The sequence below is a fragment of the Hylaeus anthracinus genome, unplaced genomic scaffold (genome assembly GCF_026225885.1).
Source record: "Hylaeus anthracinus isolate JK02 unplaced genomic scaffold, UHH_iyHylAnth1.0_haploid 12002, whole genome shotgun sequence".
NCBI classification, from domain to species: domain Eukaryota; kingdom Metazoa; phylum Arthropoda; class Insecta; order Hymenoptera; family Colletidae; genus Hylaeus; species Hylaeus anthracinus.
In genome coordinates, this window is record NW_026534349.1 from 11,527,877 (window position 1) to 11,544,186 (window position 16,310).

The 16,310-nt window shown below is 43.2% G+C and overlaps 1 protein-coding gene across 1 annotated transcript in view; it reads left to right on the forward strand.

Annotated features, from left to right (window-relative positions):
- The window catches only part of LOC128891840 (neurogenic locus Notch protein), a 355,943-nt gene that overhangs the window by 160,312 nt on the left and 179,321 nt on the right, over window positions 1-16,310 (forward strand). The gene's annotated exons all lie outside the window — the stretch shown is intronic.

Here is a 16,310-nt window from a genome sequence, read left to right on the forward strand (position 1 = left end):
TTAAACCGTAACGATAGTTTGATCTGCTCGTTGAGATAATTATCAAAATTGATATGTTAATTGGAATTGATGCTTGTAAAAATTGTGGTCTCTGCAAACTTGCGTAAAAGAAGCAAAACAGTTACTAGGCATTAGTACTTTATTAGAATCAGACTGCGGATATTTGTACAAATTCATATTTCTTTTTTTTTATATATGTATACAGATGAAGAAGAGAAACGTTTTGTCTTCTAAATGTTATAACGTTTATTATGTTTTGTATATTTTATATGTTTATGCATTTATACGCATTCTTGTATAGTTTTGTATATTTATATTTGTCATAAGTGCATAAATATTCGCAGTGTAATTGTAGTATATGCATGGTTCACAAAATACTAGGATCGACATTATTATTTAATATGTTCCTGTAGTAAGGTAGATTAAAATTAACGTTTGAAATAATTTAGAACTTAAATATACAAATATTATATGCCCCAGGGTTCCCGAAGAGATTAGAGTAACAGTTCCTAGAAGTTTATCCTTTTCAATTAAAACACTTGCAATACTTGATGGAACCTACTTTAGATGTACATTGTACAAGGATATTTCGAGATTACCTTTCCCCTTATTCATTACTTAAGAATTGGTAATTTTCGAATAGCGAGTGTAGGAAAAGAACCTTGAGAAGAAAATACATGACTCGGTGGCGATTCATTTCACTTATCGATTCAGTATTAAATCGTGACGAATAGAACCATTCAAATATTTTTCTGTACCTTATCTATCCAAAAAGCCTCGATATAATAAGTTTATAGGGTATAATAAAGTCTCCTTGTTAGCGAAATGCTTCGATCGCTACGGTCCAATTAGTTTCATTAAACAAATCGACCGTCAGAATTAGGTTGGTACTCTTTTATTTTAAAAATTCATGATACTTAAGGTCTTTAAAACATTACCGAAAGATGTACGAAATTATATTTAAAAAATCTTAATATCTCAACATTTATTACTTTTTATTAAGACTATTTTTTCTTTTTAACTTGAAAACAAATTGACCAGGCATTCGTACATTCAACAGAATCTCGTTCATACACGTAATAAATAAACCTTTCAAATTTCAGACATCGATGTCAATTATTTAGCCTGCGAATAAATCATGAAAAACGCTTTAAAGCTGCTAAAAATGAAAGAGTACCCCCTCAACGAGCCTAAGTTTAAGGTTCTAGACGTCTAGCCAAGCGTTTTCCCATAAGATCAAGGGACGAGCTCATCTCTGTGTTCTCAAGCCTCCCCCGCGATCATTGTCGTTGGTGAAAACCGCGATTCCGCGGCATTCTCACGAATTGAAAAGATCGACGGTCTGGTGTCCTCGCCTTGAACTGGTTTTCGCGGGCGATTCGCGAGGAATGCGTTCTGGAACAAAGCCCCTGGGTCGATCGGCTTGGCGATTCGTCTCGTCGTTTCAGAGAGGAACCTCTTTTCGAAGAAGCCGCGTTCCACGTTCCACTCTGTTTACCGCGGGCAAGAAAGTCTCGGTCGTGCCCGTTGCGCAACCTTGTCCCAGCGATGGACGTGACGAGAAGAAGGGGCCGGAGGGGGAAGACAAAAGAATGCCCGCGGGGCACTGATTAGTCGGTGCAACAGGTACAACTTAAGTCCGAAGGGGTGGTGGCCATTTACGTGCGTGTGTGCACGGTGGATGGTTAATGTAAAGCCTAGGGTCAGCCTAGCGTGGCCTCCTCGCTCGTCGGATCACAATGCGTGGTCCTGTCGGTTCCCAGGCGGACCACAACACCATGGCGACCCCACCTTCTTCGCTTCTTCCGTGCCCTCCCTGCGCGGCCGTCTTTTACGCCGCTGTGGCTTCGGTCGCGCGCCTTTTCCCGTTAAACAAGCCCCCCTCAGAATTTTCCACCTTCTTGCTTCTGCTTCTGCTGCTCCCACCGATCAACGATCAACGTCCGTCGGCGGGTCCGAGTACCCCGACAGACACGAGCAAACTTTTTATCTAGATAGAAGTATTCAAGGATAGAGTAGAGGATCAACGAAAGGACTTATTCGGGATGAGGAATGGAAATTACAGATTTATTCGTGAGAATAAACGTAGACGATGCGAAGCGAGCGACGTTGAGCTGTCTATGAACGTGGATAGGGGCTGAGTGATTCATCTGTTTTTATTCTTTCGAGTAAAGCTGAAATTTTTATTCTTTATTCGGAATAAGATTGAGATTTTGATGCCAATCGAGGAAAATTTCGACCAAATTATCCTTGTTTAGGATTGCTAACTAATCGATAATCAGGATCGACGTATAATATACGATCGCACATAATTGGCTCCAGAAGAAATTAGCTCCAGAAATCTGCTGGTTCATAATTTTTGTAGATTCAAATGTTTACGGTTCACCGATTGACACCAATCGTCAGATTGATCTGCAATTTGCCAATTGTTCGCGATCATTGTTAAGGTAAAGACACACGGCAATCTCCAATCGCTGTCCACTTCTTCTCCGAACTATTCCAACCACGTTCGCGTGCAAATTCCACGACGTTCTTTCCGCATCGTTGCTCGTTCCGTGACACTCCAATAAACGGTGAAAATCAAAACTCGTGAAAGGCGTGTCTCGTTCACGTGCCCCTAATGGCCAAGCGCCTGTTCGAGTTGTTCCTTATAGAGATGCTGGGGCTCCCGGGACGAGGCCATAACTATTCTGGAATCTCAGCGTCACGAGGAATCGTCGAGTTTCCCCGACTCGTCTCCGCGAGTTTATCCATCGATTGCTTGACGTTATTGCTGTGTAGCATTGGTTTCTTTTCTACGGAGCGTCAGTTTCTCCTTCGGAAATGCTCGCTCGGGGCTCGGATAGTTATTATCTGGATCTTCTAAATTTATTCTTCCTCGTTGCCGTAATTTCCTCGGAGACTCGCGTTCCTCTTTTTTCTACGATAAGGACGACGGTTCTCCACGGGGATCAAAACTCGAGCTGGACCCTGATATCCAGAAGTTGCGTGAAAGGTCTTCTTTCGAATTAAAGAGTATTATTTTTCGGTACAGTTGTCTTTTACCTTTGCTTAGGTAAAATGTATGTGTCGGTAGGACGATATTGTTCATCTTTGGTTTTCAAGTTAATTTCATCTTTTCCTTTTCAAATTTTGTACCCTAGAAATTAAATCGCAATGAAGTATATAAGAGTATATAATGGAGTATAAGTAGTTGCTTAACGCTAAATTCAGTCTGTAGAGTGGATACTTTTTTCGTGGCAAGCCTTTTATCGAATAAACTTAAGCATGCTCGTTATAACTTTCATAAAATCCGTTTCTTTAGCGTGACTATTATTACATGCTGCTTGGGCAACTTGTAACACCTCCTTTTACTATCTCCGCAATTACTCGTATTCCAGTCTTTATCATTAAAAGTTTTAATACACATCCCTGCCAAGAGAATCCAAAACAATGTCCCAGGAACCATAAATAATCGATCAAATTTCAATAAGATTCATGATATATTTTGTTAATCATTCCATCCTATATTAAAATCTCTCGGGTAAATATCCTCCAGTATCAATCAAGACACTCGTTATTAAATTAAATTACTCGTACCTATTTTGAAAATGTCACTATTTGGTCAGCACTCGTAAAATAGTCTCGGCCAGCAAAGCCTGTAGAAAAGACATTTACAAGTGCGTAACCGTTCCCTCAGTCCTCGCACTGGAAACGATTTGCCAGCGTACTTAGTCACGATGCGCGATGGTTCAATTTGCAACACTAGCCACGCCGCTGCGTCTTCCAGCTGCTCCATGTCTCGTTTTTTCTCCATTTTCTTCTTTCCACCGCGCTCGGTTCGACGTTCGTTCGTGGCGTTTTTGCCCGGGACTCGCTTTCCGCGAATGGAGAACCCTCCGAGCTCCCAGGACGAGGTTGTAACTATGGTCGGGAACCCGCGGGACTCTAGAGGCTGACCTGGCTTCCAGTCGATTTGGTCGCGTACCTATTACTACCTAGCCGTAATGGTTCAATTTGCAGCATCCCAGCTTCTCGAGTCTTTCACCCGGTCGTGTTCCTCCTCTGCTCCGTGGCTAGCACGAGCCAGCATCCACCTGTCTCTCTCGTTTCCCCCTTCGTCCGTCGTTTTCTGGCTTGTGCAACACAGCACAAACGATCGTCGTCCCTTTGCCGAGGACGACCTCGGCCAGCAACAGATTTCCCTCTTCGACGATCCGATCACGCCTCCTCCATTCCATTCCGCTAATTAGAAACTGCTCTATCGAGCGCCGGTTAAACGATTAACCGCACGCCCGCAGATTAATCGACCGCGCGATGGAGACGGCGGATTAAAGGGCGAAAAGAAAGGGTCACCGCTCGTTTTCCACGGGATCGTTCCAGCTTCGATTTCTTGCATTACCTGCTGCATCGCGGAGATTGTTTCCGACTTGGGGCATTTATTCCGTCGTTGGCGAAATAGACCCGATTTATATAGGTGGATAGAGTAGTAGGAATTGCGAAAATGTGATTAGGAAATGGTTTCGAAAAGTGGCTTCGGAGTTTTGTGGAAGGGATAGTTATGTTCTTATATTATCGCAGAATCTTTTAAATTTTAATTGTTTAAATATTTTTTTATGCATACAGTGGGAAATTGTTTCTGAAGGAATAGGTTATCTCTTCTCTCAATTTTCTATTTATTTTCTCATTGATTTTCGTCTGATTTTTTGAAGTTGAAACAGTTTTAAACGACATTCTTAAATTGCATTTATCCGATGCCGTACTATATAAATTCATGAAAAATTGCTAGGTCGTGAATACATTTTTTTTTACTAAATTTACTAATAGTGGTAAGATTCGATTCTATTATCAGAGGTTAGTTAGATATTTTCCTTTATCGTAGACCATCCAGAATAAATGATACTGAACAAAAATTGTTCAGCCACGAATACACCTTTTGAGAAAATTGATTAAAATTCTCTTAAAAGAAATAAGGATTGGATTCAACGTTAGGGAGGTGTCCGTTACATGTGTTTTTTGTATTTGAGAAGTCTAGCAGAATACGAAGTTTGAGAATAGATTAAATAGATCCCATTAGACCAGTTGGCTGGAATTCCGCGAGAGACCCACGTTCGTCGTAATTCGCGAGGCATTGGTAAGTTTAGCAAAGGAGGCTAAATTGCCTCGCGTGCAAAAAACGCTCCGACCCTGATCTATTTCCTCCGCAACCCCTCTGCATCGTCGCGTAAAAGCAGCTTGCGTAACAACCCAGCCGGAGAAGAGGGGGCCCGGAACGTGTGTTCCTAACTTGCGCGGCTGTTGCCCCGACGCGGCCCCGTGAACCTCCTGGCCACGCACTTTATGCCAACGCGTTGGCATAAATCAGCCCGAGCGCGTACAACCGTCCGGTTCGCTCTTCCTCGACGTGTTTCGCCACTCGGACGAGCAACGCGAAGCTCGCGTTTCCCGCGACAAAGAGGCGTACATGCGTGCGCACCGCGATCTCTCGACGCGATCACAATAAAATCGATCCTGGCCGATCGAGCGCAGCTGACCACGGAATCGTAACCGTTTTAATTGAACCGACCGCGGGCCCTTTCGCGAGGCAAACGAGCGAGAACGAGAAGCGCAAGATGCACGACGCTCGATGGTCTCTGGCCGCGTATCTAACCTCGGAACGTTTCGAATGGCTTCCCATACAACTCCATAAAACCCTAGGAATTCGTGCTCGGGACGGAAGGAAAAAACGATTTAATCGTTCAAGCGCACGATATCAAGATCGAACAAGCGTGTGCTCCCTCCTCTCGTCGATGCGCCAACGCCGAGTATTCAATTAAGGGGGCAAGTGAACTGCTCCAAAACAGTGTCTTCTTTGAGAATTAATTCCACGGAAGTTGATGCAGGTTCTCTGATCAACGTAGAATACTCTTGTAATTAGAAAAAAGATACCTATCCTGGCGAAGGCAATTTATTTAATCCCTTTAGACCCTACCCAACGATAGAGGTTAACACCTCGGAATCTAAAAGACTTACGTATCTCTTTACCACGAGTATCGTGGATCCTCAATCGTCAACCTTTACTACCGAACAAGACGATTAAACTCGAGAAGTCTTTTTATTGTCCACATTAAATTTACATTTCGAAATTGAATCGTACTCGTCCCATAGTCCACTAAACTGAATTAAATCGATCCCGCACCAAACTCTAAAATCAGCCTCATAAAGAGGACACACTCGCAGCCAACAAACGCAATCCTTCGACGTTAATCTCGCCACCGTGCTACGCGAATTCCATCCACCATACGTCACAGCCGCCCAATTAAATTCCAAGATAACTTCCTTCGACATCGTCGTAATCGAAGCGAGCATCCGTTTGTCGCGGAACCCGAAGGCCATCGACGAGCCAACGCGAACTGCCGTCGACCACGCAAAATTTCAATTTCAATGCCTACACACCTGCATCGAGGGATCGTTAACACGCGATGCTTACCAAAACCACCTTTGTTCCCGACCACGGAAAAGTAGAGTACGAAACGAGTAGATGCGCCGCTCGGTGCTCGTGTTTCCCGCCTAATCGCGGGCGCCTACGTCGTCAGCCACCTACGAAGAGCTCCAAGAGCAGGAGGAACGAACGAATGGCGCGCAAAGTGTCGGGAATGGAGCCGCGACATGCGCCGGAATAGAGTTAGACGAGCGAGCCTTGACAATAAGCGAGAATAGAGGGTACGTCGGCGAGGACACTTGTTAGACGTCGTCGTACGCGCTTCCTTTGTGTCCAGATGTACCTGGCTATTAATTATTCGACGCGGCGAACAGAGCTGGCCAGAGATGAGTCGAGAGATTTCGTGCCTCTGGCAAAGAGTCGCCGCTGAAACGCGTCGTGGAAGCACAATTTTAATTAAACGCTCGGGCTGTTAAGGATAGGACAATGTAACGCGGAGGTGTCGATAAATCCTCGCCGGGTACGAGCGTCGGTTCGATTGGTCCCGCGCGAAAGAAGACGCGAATTATCGACGCGTGGGCGTTGCGACGCTTGCGTGGAGGCTACGGGTTCGGTGATAAAATTCGTGCACCGTTGCTGGGAACGACGATTCAGCACTTTGTATCGCCGACGCTTTATGCCACGGTCAAGGGCTTCTTTTCCGTTATTTCGCGTGCTTGTGCTTTATAAACTTTGCTTCGTCGTTTCGTAATTTGCAATTCTCGTGGTGTTTGCAAGATTAAAGTACAGGATAGGGTGTAATTTGAAGCTTTTCACCCGAAGATGTCGAAATTTCTTTCTAAATGGTTACTCTGAAAACCTGTGATTTTTGCTTGAATCCTTGAAAAATGAAATTAGAAGAGAATTATTAAGTCGATGACTGGGAAACTGGCAAGTCCGTTTTTTTTTCTGTGGAATAGATCGAAGAATTAGGTGTGGTCATTTATCTCGTAGAAAGTGCAGAGGTTTCCAGAAATGTAGATATCTTCATTTCGAAAGCTTAGATCGCTACAAAGCTGATAGGACTTCCTAAAAGCCAAAAAACGATTTTCTTAGTTTCTTTAGCCCATTACCAAACAGATAAGATATAAAATGAAATCACAGTAAGCTCTTCTATCCAGTCTCCCTGCACTGTGTACAAGGACAAGTCCTGAACTTGCATTAATTTCCTTGCAATTACTTTATTTTAAAGTTACTTAATTATTTATTGGGGGATCGAGTTTATCAGAAATGTTAGTTTCCATTACATCAGAAGCTACGAACACAAACGTGCGAGGAGGTACCATTTCCTTCCTTTCCCATGGAAAAAGAAATTAATGAAACAGGTTGGATGGAGTCGCGCGAGCTTCCGAGGGACACGTATCATCGCGGTTCACTCGCACCGAGTTCGAGACAGTGACAGATACCGGTCGTTGTTGTCCGTGGTTGCTCTGAGCCGAGGGTATCGGTATACTGGTGGTATTTCGTTCTCATAAAAGCTGGCGTGGGCACGATAAATGAGTCCGAGCCACGGAGCTACGCAAGCTAGAGCTTCCAGCTGAAAGTCTCGTGTCTGTTATCCGAGTCTCGGTACCCGACTTCGCAAACGTAATAGAACTATTTCCCGTGGGAGGCTATTAAATTTCGTGGCAATCCTTACCTTCGTCAAAGACGCTTCTCGCGTGGCATCTCGTATACAGCCAAGTCTATCGCTGGCAATAATTGAACCAGGTGTAACCAGGTGGAACCAGGTTTAAAAGGAAACGGTACATCGGGTTTCCTTCTATGTGTGGAATACGCGTTACATGGAAAGTATAATATAAAAATGTGGTACAGGAAAGATTTGATCCTCTATAACCCTGCATGACCGAGAAGTTGTATCACTATTACTTATTACTAGACCATAGACATTCATGCAGATTCGTGTTTTTATAAATTCAAATAAAGAATTAAGGTAGAAATAAAAGTATGTCCTATCTTCTAAACAGTGTTATGTGTCGTATTTTATGTACTTTTGTATTCATGTACATTCTTAAACGTACTTCCCTATTTTCACTTGCTACAAATGCATAAACATCCGCAGTCTATTTTACCTTTCAACAGCAAGAGTGGTCGATATATCGACCAGCAGTCAGATTAGGGATTTGACATAAGAAATTCATTGAATTTATTTATAAATTTCACGTCTAATAATAGGTCGATTTTAACTAACATTTCCCCATCGTTAAGAGGTCAATGTTCACATTTATAAATTCTGATTCGGAAATAATACTTTAGCATGCAAACAATTTGTTCGTAATAACTGTTTCAACGTGTCCCACGCCGAAATAGTCGCGGCTAGACGTTTATGTTTATTTAAGTTTATTATTCAATTTATATCTGAATATTATCGGTCGTGTTGTGCAATTGTATTGTTAAATGTAATTCAGGCTGTGGGGGGTTAACTTATCCTTAAACAGTGAGAAGTACATATGTTCTGTAATTTTCACGATAAAGGCGGTGGTTCTTCGCAGACAGAATGATCAGAATTCGAATTTTTGTAGATATTCCAATATACAATATAAATATATATTCAACGTTTTGATTAGATTTCCCGAGTAGTTTGAATAGAAAACTGGAACGAAACATGCATTGGCCGCATTCGAATGCAAAGATTTAAAAAGGAACTCGTCCATACGGCACGTTTTCGCGATCGTTATTGAGACCCAAACGGATGCATTAAATTAATCCAGATTTATATCCTTGGCGCAACACACGCACACAGAAGGCGTGTTGTACCTGGAGGCGCGGTCGATCCTCTCGGGCTGTTGCTCCGTGGCTACTCCCGCGATGTCCAGGGCTCGGTTTACACCGCGTGGGTGTGGATTTATCATTCCTCTCTCAAGATCTGGACAAAAGGGACCACGATACTCGTCGTTTTCTCCAGAGGCGCATAAGCTGAAGTAGAGGGGGGATCTCGCGAGACTTCCAAGAGGCCCGGGCGAACGCCACTCGAGGATACGGCCCTATCACGACTCACCTTCCCGGACATAATGGAGCCGCTTATGGTTTACGAGCGGGCTCCGACTCTGCATTATGCATCCCTCGCCCCGATTTTCACCGAATTCCCCGGAGAGTCGGTGGCCACTGTAATATCGCGACCCCAATCCGAACGAAAAGGGTTCGCAGTTGCATCTGTGCGATTCGTCGAAATCGTGGGAAACTGGGGGGCGCATTTTGCAGGTTGTCCGCGAGAAGGTATTCGATGACGGAAACGGTGACAGCGACGAATTCGTTGGCTCCATTACTTGGTGGTAATCCAATGCCTGTTCACAAATGTCCTCTATAACTATCGAAAAAACAGCGCTTTTAACGCTAGGTTTATTAGAGATTTCTTTTTTACCAGACTTCTATTACCGAAGCGATGTTTTCATGAGTAAAGTCGATTTACTAGAATTAAATAGAAGGCTTGGTAGAATTAGGTTTCTCTGTAACTTTCCATGTGATAATTCGGAGTGGGTCGAAATGATTACACTCGGCAAACCTTGTGTTAAATACAGGATGGTCCGAGTGAGTGTGACAAATCGTAACTCCATTATCAGTGCTATTAGAGAAAAATGGCAAAAGAAGAAAATGATCGAATCAAAGAAAATGCGTATCTTTTTTACATAGACTGAATCCTTTCGTCATTCTATGAAAATAGTCACTCCATGAGATATTTTAAATAATTGTCTCGATTGAAGATACTCAAATGCTTCTCCGTTACATTCTACACATTTTGTACAACGCATTTTGAATAGTTTGCATTATCGAATTAAGCATCTTTGCTATGTAATCCCTTCGTTGGATATCTTTCAAACAGGTATCTTTCATGAACTCGTGTAAATACAAGGATTATTTTATCAAGATCGTATCGTACCTTTGATAACGATACAAGGTGTCTTCGCGAAGGGACTACTCCTCGAAATTGAGTGGTTCTCCGCAGATTGCGAGTCTTCTCGAAGTAACGTGTACAACGAAGCTCTGTAGTTTCTTCGGTAATCTGGTGCCCGTCAACTGTGAGAGATATTTCCGTGAGCTTCATTGACGATAAACACGAATCTCCTCCGGTATATCACGTAAAACGCTGTCGTCAATCTTTCGCGATCTTCCATAACGAGGATCGCCATCAAGGCTCGAGTCTCCGTTCCTAGATCCACCGAAGCACCTTTGAATTGCACGCACGTGTATAATTTCTACACACAGCACGTCAGTTTTTGTTGTCGTAAAAAATTTAATGTTGTACGTTAGTTCTGTTCATGTTTCAAGAACATTTGAAATTGCAGCAGTCCCGCTGTCAGGTGACAATCTCTTAACTTAAAAAAAAAAAAAGAACAATATAAGATGTGTAATTTAGCGAGATAGCGCATATAATTTCATGTAGTTTTATTTTTTCTTAGGTGGACAGTGGATATCCTCTCATGCTTTTGATAGTCAGGGATACGAACAAATTGTAAATCTTGTCTTCTCGCATCCAGTCGAAATTTAAAAAGAGAGTACCATTTAGTTCTTGTAGTTTCTTTTAAAAATCGCCCTCAGGGCAGTAGCATGCAGCGTACGTAGCTACAGCATGGGTTTAGGGTAAAAGATACTATAAACGGTATCATAAGAATCGAGAAACGAATGTTATAAGAAGAATGTTATATAAAACAACGTGGGCTATTGAGAAGTATGTTATAACCTTGCAACTTTAAGTAATGCAAAGCAAAGTTTTAAAAATCGATTAAGGACATGTGCTGCGCGTCATTTCCAATTTCGAGACAAAAAACACTCTCGACGTGGCAAACAATCTCCTCGTCTCAGTGGGGTAGGTTAATAATTTTGTTGATGTGAAAGGTGTGATGAATGAAAGAAACGTTGAAAAGCCACCGGTCACATTGGAGAATGTCCTCGGGAGTCCTCTCGTTGGACTCTACGGCCAAGGATTCGCTGCCAATGATGAAACATTCGCTCGAATCAAGCAGATGCAAAGGATTCCCTGCGCGAAACAATGGATCCCAGGATCGATACAATGGGGGGTGGAGCGAGGGGGTTCGATCTCCATAGAAAGGGGACCACACCCCGTAGAAGGAGACCGCATTCGCTTTAGCGGCGTGGCGTGGAAGTCGTTCCAGGGACCCACAAAGACCGTATAGAGTCATTGACTCGCTCGTAAAGCCCTAAGCGCGGTGTGTGCCGGTGCCTTCTTCTTGTTTCTCGTCCTCCGGTGCCTCTTCTTCGTCTTCCGAGGCGCGCAACCCTCCCACTTTCTTCGTCTGCTCTTTTTCCATCGGTTCTTCTTATTCCCCGCTTTCGATACCATCTACGAACTCGCCAACCCTCTCGTACTCTTCATATTTTACCATTACCATATCAGGTTCTCCTCGATTCTTCTTCGACCGACTCTCTTTCTCTCGCGGTCTATCCGGTTCCTTATTAAATATAGTTACGTAGATACGCTCACGTACCGTATCCACGCACCTTTGATCGCTGCCCTGATCATTTCTATGCGTTCCGTTCTCTCTGTGTCTTCGCTCGATTGTGTTGCTCGATTATCCTCCGCGTTCGGATATCGACGATCGAATCGGCCGCGCAACGGAGACGGCCAAGAATTTGATTCGACTGCATACGGCAAATAATACCAGCAAATAGGAATTTTTTCCTGACGTTTGATAGGATAGGTACATTTTTATTCGTTCGTAATTTTGAATAATTCTTGCTTTCGCTATGAATGAAATGTATATAACAATAAACCTATCACGATCGATGAAATGACCATTTTCAAACTTTTCTGTGCGATTCTTACATGCAATATATCGATTACGCACAATTGTTTAATGCATTATTCGATTCAGTTCCACATAAAATATCTTTGCATCTAAACGACAAAAAGTGTCTTTAGAATTGGTCGTTTGTTCGATCAGAGTAGAAATAGATAGATGCAAATGATACATCGGTAGGTTTAGTGGTAAGTTAATAAGTTATTGCGGTTATTACGTTAGGTTAATAGAATAATTTCATTCTATATATTCAAATAATTCGCTAAATGTGACATCGACGAAAATTTCGTTCCAGTGAATGGAGTTGTAGTGTATTTTCGAAGAAGGTATATAATACTCAATTTCGCACCAGACACACACTAACACAAGTAATACCACGTAGTAGCCAAGAAGTAATTTAATTCCTCAGGAGATAAGAAAAAGTTGATCCAAGAATTAACGCACGATCCTCCGGTTTTCTTTAGAATGCTCCTCCCTGCTTCTCTTTTCCTTCTATTTTCTCGGCTCGGAAAGTTTTCGTCTTCGTGTTTCGCGGTGACACGCACCGCAAAACAAAAAAGCTGCCGCAAATGCAAGAATAAGGACTCGCGGGTCGTGCACACACGCGAGACTCGCGGTAGTCCCTCGGGCGCTCTTGAATTCTCACCAAGAGTTGCCCTTCCCTCTCGAAGAGCCGCGAAACTCACGGGCGCGCCAACTATGCTCGTTCCACGGCACTGTGGGGGGAATATGCATACGCAATAAGCAGATGCACGCGTACGTAGTTACGCCGGTAGCCATATGTGTGCGTGAACGTCGAACGCGTAAAAGTTCAGTAAACCCCGCGATGGTGTAGCAGGGATACGAGCGTTGTTTCCTCGAGGTCATCCCGGTAGAAGTCGCTTGACCTTTGACTCCAGGCGCCTCCGTGTTCCCATAAAGGTGGCCACAGGGTTACTTTATGCCCCGCCTAGCGTGTGCACTCACCCTGGATGTTGTATCGCGTGTACGCGTTTCTTCGTCAGGTCCTGAGAAGTGTCCCGAGTGGTCGAGTTGACGAGTTGGTGCATCGTACATTAGGAACGTATCGTTGTCCAATATTTTATATATCCGTCGCGCTTGGTTCTTGATTAGTTGTATGTCGATCAAATAATTTATAGTAGACCTGAGAAGTGTCCCGAGTGGTCGAGTTGATGAGTTGGTGCATCGTACATTAGGAACGTATCATTGTCCAATATTGTATATATCTGTCGCGCTTGGTTCTTGATTAGTTGTATGTCGATCAAATAATTTATAGTTGAACTACCAAGTGACTGAATCTACGTGGATCTACAAGTTTTACTCAGTGTTTCCAGCATTCTCGAATCCTGTAAAGTTTCCTTAGCAATATCCCTAGGTATTAATAGATGCTTTTTATTTTCCGACGTAGAAGACATTTATTGAGAGTCGAAACGTTTGCCTCCAATGTTACTGTAATTATTATTTTTCTTGTCTAAATATATATCAATGGCAACATCACACGCATGCTGTGCGAGCGGCCGTTAAAGCGTTAATAACAATAGTATACGAGAGTGGTCTCCGAGAGGTAGAATTCAGTCACTCGATCTGACATGGAATCGTTAGGCGAATGGAACTCCGGACACATTGATAGCGCATCGTTCGAGGCAAAACGACAGAAGAAAGGAATAAAGAGAAGAAACAGGCAAAGCAGAAGACGTTGCTGCACCTGTGACCATAAACTTGTCCATGTGGCATTGCATAGCGAAAGAACGAAAGTCTTGCCTTGCCTTTCGCGCGTTGCCCTTGATTGTTACAATAAAACTCTTCTCCTTTGCTGGTTTCATTCCGCGGAGCTTCGGTTGCGTCACTGGCTTGTTCCCTTTTCGAATGCAAACCCTCCGTATGCATCTTCGCGATGACGTTGCGTTTAGGAAGTTTTACTCAGGCTGGTGGCTTGGCGATTTTTAAAACAAAGATACAAAGATATTCCAAATTTTATTAGGCTTCTTTGGAACTTCTTAGAAACGAATAAGATATTCAATAATATTCTCTAAACAGTGTATACAAATTCCATGAATGTAGATACGTCTACGAACATGGCCGATCGAAATTAATTTTACGCTATATTTTCACTCGGATTTTATTTCTATACGCGGACTTGGAATAAATTCCCATTAATCTTCGGATACGAAGGCTTCCATTACTCCTTTAATTAAGTAGAAATTCGTTAAAGGTGATATTTTGGTGGTTAATATCTCCAAACCGATAAACGAATAAATCATCCCCGTTGCGTGTTCCAGGAGCAAAAAGATGCAACGGGGTCAGGTTCGATGTTACTTGCCGAGATTTGATTGCAGTAGAGTCGAACATCCCCCAATTGGTCGTAAAAAATTAACGCAACTTTAATGAATCTGTCCGCCAGTACCGGGGAAGATTTACGGCAAACGTTATCCGCGAGTATTGCCTTTAATTAGCGAGCATTCGGGCAGCCTACCCCTTTTCGAAGAAAGATCGTACCGTGGCGGAATGAGGGATCATTTCCGCTGGCGCATGGCCTTCCAGTTGCATTAATCGTAAAAGGACCATAAAGCCCTTACAAAGGGAAGCGCGGTTTTCTCTCGTTGCACCGTTTTGCTCGTGGCTCGCTGAAAAGACTCGGGCTCGCCATTAAGCCCTCTATCGCAACGGGGACGATCTTTCTTCATCTCGTGCTCCCAGAAATTATGCTCGAAACAGGAACTCCTCGTGGCCACTATCGTCGAGCGCCGTCTCGTTCCGTCTTTCCTCTCGCGATTATCGTCCTCGTCATCGTGGAACGCGATAATTCTCATCGCGACGACAATTCTCTTCCTCTCTTCCTCGAAAAAGAGAGAATTCCACGCTTTGCGCGATTGCGCAAGAATTCAGACCCCGACTCTTTGTAGTCGCTCCTCGGGATCCTCGAATGAGCTCTTTCTTCGCGAAATATGGAGTACTTGGACGTATCTGCGATCTGTTTCAATTATTCTATCAATTTATCAGCATATTCTTTGAGTAAGAGCTTTCTTGCTTTGATGGGTGGTTCGTTGGTCACAGTGGTTGGGGAGGGTTAATCGAAAAATGGACACGAAGAAGGCATGGAGGTACCACTTCGAAAGAAACCAAGTTCGTCGTTGTAAGGATTGCATGGTCAAGACGTTGGTAAATAAGGAGGGAAGTAATATTAATTATATTCTGTATTAATATATTATATTAAGATACTGTTATTTTCTTTATCTTTCTTCTACTCAGAAAACAAATCTGTTTTGTCACTCTCAAACTTATTCAAATAAACCGTGTCGTGAACTTTCATCTTCTTTCTGCTATGCAATTGGTCATACGAGAAGATACCTCAATCGCGTGAATTCAAATTCAATTACTAGCTCCACCTTACAATCTTCTTACACTGACGTACAGGTACAGTTTGCATCGAAATTAAGAGAAAAAAAATAATGAAAATATTTGTCTTAAATTCAATAAAAGCGTCTTACCCTATTCCCGAATACACGTGCTGGTAAGGGATAGTTAAAATAAACTTGTTCTAGTAGAGGAAGAAAACGTTTCAAGGTAGCTGAGAGTTTGCGTAACGGTGTTACTATTTCACAAATAATCAGCAGAAGGATCGGCAGTTTCGTGTTCGCAACAATTCCTAAAATTACGCGAGATACCGAGCCGACATGATTTGAACAGAGGGAACGAAGGAACAAAGGTTTGCCCACGTATAAAGTCCCCCTCGTGCCAGATCCATTTCTATGAACACGGCGTCGTTAGCATCCGTGTGGCTGCAAAAAGCTTTCGACTACGGTCCGATGTAGCTCGTCGTCCCTTTTTCGCGTAATTTCATTATTTCGCGATGCACGAGATAGGGGTCGTTAGCTGGACAGTAAGAGTATAAGCAGGAAAAAGGAAGAGGGTGGAAGAGGAGGAGGAGGAGGACGAGGAGGAGGTAGAAGAGGAATCCGAGAGCCTCGGGCAGATACGGGAGCAAAGAGGCAAGCGGAGGAAGTCGCGAGTCGCAAAGATTAGAGAGGAACATGCGCACGAGCGCATCTCGAATGATCCGTTGTTTCGATATCGTCCTCCAAACTGGACCGCCTTCTGCTACCTACCACATCTTT